Genomic DNA, 9,172 nt, shown 5'->3' with positions numbered 1-9,172 from the left:
TATAGAGTTTCACAGGGAAGCGGAGGTCCCAGAGGAGCCGACGCACACCCACCAAGTTGGAAAGAAGCAAATGCCACACAGATGTCTTTAAATGACCACTGTGGTTCCAGTCCGTTTCCACACAGCCCTGAAGCAAAGCTTCCACTCTTTTTGTTTTTGTTGACTTGTGTTTGTTCGTGATTGTTCATGACAGTGTCATCTGAGCTTTTGGCAGTGTGTGAGTATTTACTCTCATACACGGTCTGGATTCAATAAGCTGATGTCAAGTTTGAATTGAAATGGACATTTAAGACATTTAATTCAGTCATGTTATTAACACTGCTGAAGGCCTTGGCCATGCAAGCGTTGTAAAGATGTTATGGTCTGTGCACCACATTGGCCCAGACTAAGATGTGTTGGATGGAGTGTCATGGACGTGTACAGACATTCATGATCCCCCGGAGGAAGAAGCCGGCTGTCGGTGGGATCCCCTGACGTTTACCCTACTTCTGCCACTTCATCATTCATCTAGTTCAATGTTTCCAATACTTTGGTAAATTACTAAATGAACTGCAAAAATGAGGAAATCCCCATCAGCCTCGGCTGTCCTGTATGTCTATTTGTAGTTAGCAATGTGTTGCATGCTAACGTGCTAATCTAATGGGGTGAACGTTGCAGATATTACATAAACATGTTAACACTGTCTTTTGAGTATATTGGCAGACATTTGCTAAAATGTGATTTCGATGGCCAACATCAACTTATTTGCAGATTAAAACATTTTTTAAAGCTTTTATTTAATGCATACAAAAAAAGAATTGATTTTGACATAGAAATATTGTCTCTGTAAGTGCATGTAGCATACATGAAATACCAATCAATTAGGCCCAAATCCAACCATATAGAGATTTTACTGTATGTACAATACTTTAAGCAGCATCCCTCCATAATGTGGTTTATAAACTTGGAAAACAAATCAGGTGTTTATGAAGACGAATGAAAAGTCCAACTTGATTATGAGTCTGCCGGAGTTTCGTTTGATGTATTTTGGACTTGAAACAGGTGGAGACAAACTAACTCAGGGAGATGTGTGTTGGTTTCTGGACCGGGGATGCTCGAATGGTGCAAGTCGCTGGCGTCAGCACTGGTCTCATGGCCTTTTCTCTTTTTTTTCTGTCTTCAGGAAAACATCCAGCTGGCCTCGTGTGTGGAATTACACCCTAGGATCCAAGGAAAAGAAAACAGCTGTCAGACAATGAATTACTGTTCTGTGACCAGACAAGTACCTTCCTGAGGAGAGGATGAGGAAACATGTCAAGAGTCACACATATGCATACACACACACACACTATGCTCGCTCAAATCCAGAGGTCACACAAGAAGAACAGAAACAACCGACTTACGACTTGAACCACTTAAAAAACCTATATTTTGTTATACTTCCCATCATGAAAGACATAATTCTGAACTGACCCAACATGGCTTAAACCCAGCAGAATTCCCCACTATGACATCCACATGTTCAGCGCTAGGTTCTCTTTCCTGGTGAGGGCTCCTCAAAGGTCTACCAGCTCTCTTTGGCTCCGCAATGCAAACAGCGCACATCCTCAGACTGACCCAGGTGAAGCGAGCCGGCAGCAGACCCAGAGCCGGCGGATCTCACGGCCGCCTCGGTGTCACACATGACCGCGAGGCCCCGAGGCCCAGCGGCCTCACGGCACACAGGAGGCTCCTATGTCTGCGTCATGGAGTTAAGCGGATTGTCGGAATATAGATCTGATTATGGCGCAGTGTAAAGGTTACATGTGTACTTCAACACTATTCTATTATACAGCGCTTTCTTGGAACATTCTGTAATATTATCCGTGGAAACTGATACGTTCGCCGAGCCGCTCCGTCGGTTCTGGATCACCGAGCTCGGACCCTCCCGGGGAAGTCGGGGAGCACATGCTGTACATTTGAATGTTGAATCTGAAATTTGAAGAGGCTTGATCTATGAACAGGGTTCATACACATTTTGACCAATGGATTTCCATCACTTTAAACCAAATTTCCATGACCAAACATTCAATGAGATCTCTGTGTATACACAAATGACACAAATGAATGAGAGACAATAGTTTGAGAAAGAATACATATTTGTATAAATGTTTATTCTTTTACTTAAACTGCGTAGATGAACATATGATTATAACAGATGTCCATGACTTTTCCAAAACTTTTGGGATTTCATTTTTTTTAAAGGATTTTTCCAGGCCTGGAAATAATCATTTTAAAATTCCATGACTTTTCCAGGTTTTACACGACTGTCTGAACCATGTATAAAGAATGTTGTCCTCTTCTGAACAACGTTGAGATCTGTATGTAATACAATGATATACAGTAATATATATATATATATATATATATATAGGCTATATATATATATATATACAGGACTGTCTCAGAAAATTAGAATATTGTGATGAAGTTCTTTATTTTCTGCAATGCAATTAAAAAAACAAAAATGTCATGCATTCTGGATTCATTACAAATCAACTGAAATATTGCAAGCCTTTTATTCTTTTAATATTGCTGATTATGGCTTACAGCTTAAGAAAACTCAAATATCCTATCTCTAAATATTAGAATATCATGAAAAAGTATACTAGTAGGGTATTAAACAAATCACTTGAATTGTCTAATTAACTCGAAACACCTGCAAGGGTTTCCTGAGCCTTGACAAACACTCAGCTGTTATAAATCTTTTTTTTACTTGGTCTGAGGAAATATTAAAATTTTATGAGATAGGATTTTAGAGTTTTCTTAAGCTGTAAGCCATAATCAGCAATATTAAAAGAATAAAAGGCTTGCAATATTTCAGTTGATTTGTAATGAATCCAGAATGCATGACATTTTGTTTTTTTAATTGCATTACAGAAAATAAAGAACTTCATCACAATATTCTAATTTTCTGAGACAGTCCTGTATATGTATATAATCCTGAAATGGACCAACCTCCATAATGAGTATTTTTACTTTTGTTAGTTTAAGTACGTATATTTCGATGCTAATAAAAAGCTGACGGAGCCACGAGCCACTTTGACCTCTGACCTTTCCAGGCCAAACTACAGCCAGCCAGGTGCTTTACGGTTTCAATCTGTATTTCCGTGACACTGCAAAACGTTTGTAGATATAAATAAACTTGCATCTTGAGTACAAGGTGTGGAGCATCTCTCTTCAGTGCGTGCACGCGTTGGAATTGCATTTTAAGTGCAATGATCTGCTCTCCATCTCGGGCGACCTCATCACGTTGCATTGTGCAAGCTTTCAACAGAAGATCAATCCATTCTTCCCAGGGGGGGGGGGGGGGGTCTGCATTCATTCTCACTCCCAAGACTCTCCCCCAACCAATAAGATTTAATTGGAAAGTAATGAAATCTATTTTCTTTTTAAGCAAATGATACAAGTTTACGAGAATCATCTCGTTGGGGACAACAATCTGTCTTATCTCGGTTTGGCTTTAGGAGAAGTTTCTATTCCTTTCACAATGCCCCACAATGCCTTGCTTTGATATCAGCTCTACCATCTGGGTCCGATCACCTCAGTGACTGATGAGCCTAAAGCGGTTTTCTCAGTTGTGATTGTGAAGCCAAGGCTGATTTAAGACACAAGATGTTGATGATATAAATGCTAAGATGATTATGTTATCCAGTACATCATGGGGATCCAGATATGAGGGTTTGACAAGAATTAACTCGAGTAAAAAACTTGTTTTCAAAGCCGTAAATATCTTTACAAAAATCCTAAACATGGTTTGCGGCAGAGAATATGGTATATATCATCAGTATTTGGGAAAAAGCAGTCGAGTATGTAAAGACCGAGCTGTAAAGCTACAATTAGTGGTCGGAGGAATGCGTCCTCACATAAAGCAACTGGCCGCGTCAAAGCGATGGCTGGTGGCCAAGGACATGGGGGTCACCGAGCCCACAGGAAGCACGGCGGTATTCTGACGATAAAAGAGCCGAAGATAAACATTAAATACATAATGTTCTGCTGGCTGCTGGGACAATAATCTGTGGAGTCATTTCAGTTCACACTGTCATGACTATGTGGGTCTTATGGTCCATCCCATTGGCTGTGTTGTATTGTCATATTACATATAGTTACTTACATATATGAAAATTATTCTCTATATTTAACCCATCCTTAGTAATTAAGGAGCAGTGAAGTACGCAGGGAGCAACTGGGGGTTCAGGGTCTTGCCCAAGGACACAACATGATGGATCACGGAGGTCTGGATCGTGGTCCATGCCTACTACCAACTATTCATACACTCTGTCATATTCATTGATTGTGTTGTTACTCTGTAATGATTCCTTCTGTACACATGACATGTATTCTTCTGTCCATCCTGGAGAGGGATCCTCCTCTCTTGCTCTCCTGAAGGTTTCTTCCTTTTTTTTCCCCGTGAAAGGGTTTTTTCTATCTCTGAGGAGTTTTTCCTGATCTGATGTGAGGTCAAAGGTCAGGGATGCCTATGTGTACAGATTGTAAAACCCTCTGAGGCAAATTTGTATTTTGTGATAATGGGCTATACAAAATAAACTGAACATTCAACCAATGGGGAGAGCGGGGATCGAACCGGGTACCTTGTGGTTGCGGGACGACCGCTCTCCCCCGTTAGTTGAATGTTGTTTCCTTGGCAAGACCCTGAACCCCGATTTGCTACAGCCGACCCATTTCGTAGAGACATTCATGGTCCCTGGAGGATGGAGCCACACTGACTTTGGGGATCCCCTGACGTCCCCTAGCGCCCCCTGGAGGTTGACCGCAGCCATGCTAACAGCAACGTGAGCGCTAATGCTGTAAACTGAGAAAAAGACATTTTCTTGAGTGAATATATATTTGCTTCATTGAACAAGGTGGAGGACAAGAAGTGTTTCCATTTAGTTTCATTCTGGCTTTTATTGAGTTTAACGATCTGTTTATGATAGAACGATGACGTTGCTGCCAACATATGCCAGAACAGTGTTTAGTCAAATTAATGCAAAACCACAGGATACCTTCATGAAAGCAAAATATATTAAGTTCTCATTAAGTTCTCAAAGAACAGACACGTGTGCTCTAAAAATATCTATTCAGTTAGACTGAACAAATGAATGACTGAATACCCGATAACATGTTTAAAGCACGTTAGCTAAACTAGATGGTGAACTTGAGCTGTGTTCAAAATGTCATAATAACATACTATTTACACTCCTTCTGGCGTAGCTGCATACTGTAAAATCCTTACAGTATTTTGTCCGTGAGAGATTTTCAAATGTTTACAACATACAAGAATTGCTGAGAGTTTACGACTCACTCGACGGCCCCAAAATGCATCGCAGCTCTTCAGGCTGTCCGGTGATGCAGATATCTTGAATAATCACCCGTTGACTCAAATATTTACAAAGTCATGTCGAGGTACCGTTGGGAGGAAAGCACAGGAGCTCAGATATATAATAATACTTTTGGCGAGCGCTTAAGGAAACATGAAGAAAACCAGACGCTGGAGCAGAAACGCAGACATAGAGGTCGACGGCGAGGGGTCAGCGGGAGTGACGGAGGGAGCTGATGGCTGTTGTTTCCGATGTCTGAAGTATGACGGGCGATGTCATGCACATGTTGCCCGTGAGATTTCAGATCATGTTTTTTCATGGAATATGGATGTTCCATATTCAAGTAGCTTCACGACGCTTCGCAGGTCTTATTTCTGGTTACCAGAGACCGTCCCAACACATGCAGGCATCACGTGAGAGACCCGTGTGGAGGCGACTCTGGCTCAGAGGTGAGGGGGGTCGTCCTTCAGAGGATCGGCGGTTCGATCCCCGGCTCAGCTAGACCACGTCGATGTGTCGTTGGGCAAAACGCTTTTCCCAAAATTGCTCTCGTAGCTGTGCCTATGGTTTATGAACGTGTGTATGAATGTTAGTTACTCCTGGGGGGCCGGTGGAACCTTAGCCCCTCCCATCAGGGTGTGAATGGGTGAATGATGTCATGTCGTGTCAAAGCGCTTTGAGTGGTTGGAAGACGAGAAAAGTGCTTTACAAGTGCAGGTCCAAGTGCCCTGGAACACACTGCCAGCTCCACAGCCTCTTCTCCGTTGTGATAGTTATTCCTAATCATTAACGGATCAATTATCATTACCTCCGCTGTGGAGAATACAGCAGAAACTAAATTGAATAATAAGTTTCATTAAAAAATGACATATTCTTACAGTCTTACTTTTGTGTCAAATGTAATATTAACGTGTTCGGCTAATAACTGTTTTTATACAATGTAACACTTTTTTATTTATATATATATATACAGGACTGTCTCAGAAAATTAGAATATTGTGATAAAGTTCTTTATTTTCTGTAATGCAATTAAAAAAACAAAAATGTCATGCATTCTGGATTCATTACAAATCAACTGAAATATTGCAAGCCTTTTATTCTTATAATATTGCTGATTATGGCTTACAGCTTAAGAAAACTCTAAAATCCTATCTCATAAAATTTTAATATTTCCTCAGACCAAGTAAAAAAAAAAGATTTATAACAGCTGAGTGTTTGTCAAGGCTCACGAAACCCTTGCAGGTGTTTCGAGTTAATTAGACAATTCAAGTGATTTGTTTAATACCCTACTAGTATACTTTTTCATGATATTCTAATATTTAGAGATAGGATATTTGAGTTTTCTTAAGCTGTAAGCCATAATCAGCTATATTAAAAGAATAAAAGGCTTGCAATATTTCAGTTACATTACATTACATTACATGTCATTTAGCAGACGCTTTTATCCAAAGCGACTTACAATAAGTGCATTTCAACCTAGAGTACAAACTAAGAACAACAAGAATACAGGAAGTAACATTTCCTCGACATAGTCGAACTACAAAAGTACCATAAGTAAGTGCTATCTAAGTGCCACTGAAGTGCTAATCTGTGTTTTAATCCAGATATAGTCGGAAAAGGTGTGTTTTCAGTCTCCGACGGAAGATGTAGAGACTTTCTGCTGTCCTGATGTCAGTGGGGAGCTCGTTCCACCACTGAGGAGCCAGGACAGCAAACAGTCTGGATTTCGAGTGATTAGCTCGAGGTGCAGGAGGCACAAGTCGATTGGCTGTTGCCGAGCGGAGCGAACGTGCCGGGGTGTACGGTGTGACCATATCCCGGATGTAGACGGGGCCCGATCCGTCTAGAGCACGGTACGCCAGGACCAGTGTTTTGAAGCGGATGCGAGCAGCCACCGGTAACCAGTGGAGAGAGCGGAGGAGCGGAGTGGTGTGGGTGAATTTCGGGAGGCTGAAGACCAGTCGAGCTGCTGCATTCTGGATGAGCTGCAGGGGTCGGATGGCCTTAGCAGGTAGACCAGCCAGGAGGGAGTTGCAGTAGTCGAGGCGTGAAATGACCAGAGCCTGGATCAGAACCTGCGCCGCCTTCTGAGTAAGAAGAGGACGTATTCTCCTGATGTTGTGCAGCATGTACCTACAGGAACGCGTCGTCGCAGCGATGTTGGCCGTCAGGGAGAGTTGACTGTCGAGTGTCACCCCGAGGTTCCTGGCAGTCCGGGTAGGGGCCAACACAGAGCTGTTGAAGGTGATAGTCAGGTCGTGGGTGGGGGAGCCTTTCCCCCACCCACGACTTTTCCGTGACCTAATGAATCCAGAATGCATGACATTTTTGTTTTTTTAATTGCATTACAGAAAATAAAGAACTTCATCACAATATTCTAATTTTCTGAGACAGTCCTGTATATGTTGACTTTTCTTTCTGGAATTTAAATGACTGAAAATGAATATTTAGGGGGAGGGGGGAATAGATTTATGTTGTTTGGTTACATGAAGCTGAACTGTGTGTGTGTGTGTGTGTGTGTGTGTGTGTGTGTGTGTGTGTGTGTGTGTGTGTGCGTGTGTGTGTCTGTGTGTGTGTGTGTCTTCTTTAAAGATACCTGAGAGAGAATAGTTATGACAACTCCAGTAAAAACGACATCTGCAATCATCCAGTCGAACGATGAAATGGTCAAAGATCCAAGAGATGTGAGATTGTCGTATCCAATTTCCATACAAACAGATTGAAATGTGTATATATCGCACATGGTTTATAAAGATAGACTCTCTCTCTCTCTCTTTCTTTCTCTCTCTCTCTCTGCCCCAGTTGCTCATCTGTCCAGCCGGTTCTGAGACTTATAAAAGATAAACCCGCTCACCTCAATGACACTAATCTCTGAGAAGAGAGGATCATATTCCCTCACTTCACTCCCCCTTCCTCCCTCTCTCTCTCTTTCTCTCTTTCTCCTTCCCTCAATCTCTCTGTCTCTGTCTCTCACACACTCTCACTTTCTCCCTCCCTCTCTCATCTCTTTTCTCATCGATGAGCTGAGGTGCACTTTTACAGAAGTCAATCAACCTCATCCATCAGCTCTCCGTCGCTCCCCTGACCTTTGCTGTTGACCTGCAAGTCTGTTTCTCCTCCAGCGTCTGGCTTCCTTCGTGTTTCCAACAGGTCAACACAATACGGCTCCAACGCACAACGTTGTCCCGCGTTACCATTTGTTCGACACGCCCATTGCTACAACACTTTTCCCAGGTTGGCTCATATTTACTCTAAATATGCTGGAAATATTATTGTTCAGTGTTTTTTAAGCCCTTGCTGTGGAAATGACCTCATATTCTGTCCTGGAACTGTCGCTGAGCTTCTTTTTATTGTGGCGTTTGCCGATGAATAAAACTGCTGCTCCGATGAATAATGTTGCAATTCATTTGGAATCAAACTGAGTACAAAGTACATCTCTGTATCACGGACCTGGATCACTGAGCTGGTGTACGCAGAGAACCTTCACTGAGCAAGAGGATAATCAACTTTATTTACCCTCGCCGTGCCATTGAATCAACAAAAAAACTTTTTGGATTCAACTTTAACATTTCTGAGTGTGTTTAGGGGTTTATATATTTAGATTACTTTCACTTAAGCGGGACAATAAATACCTTTTCCTCCATCAGTGCAAATGCAGATCATTGATTGCACAGCCTGTAGGCATGTGGTCATATGATACTAAGCTAACAATTATTTGTGGGTTTGTGACTGTGTTGTGTATTTTGCATGACAGCTCTTAAAGATACAGCCATGAATATAGATATGGGCTCAGAGGCCCACACGGTGTTCATGGTAGAGAATACCCTTGTTTA

The 9,172-nt window shown here is 41.9% G+C and overlaps 1 long non-coding RNA gene across 1 annotated transcript; it reads right to left on the bottom strand.

The window, feature by feature from the left end:
* Nucleotides 1-757: 757 nt before the first annotated feature.
* LOC130212973 (uncharacterized) lies at nt 758-8,956 on the bottom strand. Its single transcript, XR_008835430.1, has 2 exons — nt 7,936-8,956; nt 758-1,199 (listed from the first exon to the last, which is right to left on the bottom strand). It is a non-coding gene; the product is annotated as an uncharacterized LOC130212973 (long non-coding RNA).
* Nucleotides 8,957-9,172: the final 216 nt, after the last annotated feature.

The sequence above is a fragment of the Pseudoliparis swirei genome, chromosome 22, assembly GCF_029220125.1.
Source record: "Pseudoliparis swirei isolate HS2019 ecotype Mariana Trench chromosome 22, NWPU_hadal_v1, whole genome shotgun sequence".
NCBI classification, from domain to species: Eukaryota; Metazoa; Chordata; class Actinopteri; order Perciformes; family Liparidae; genus Pseudoliparis; species Pseudoliparis swirei.
This window is presented reverse-complemented; position numbering and strand designations above follow the sequence as displayed.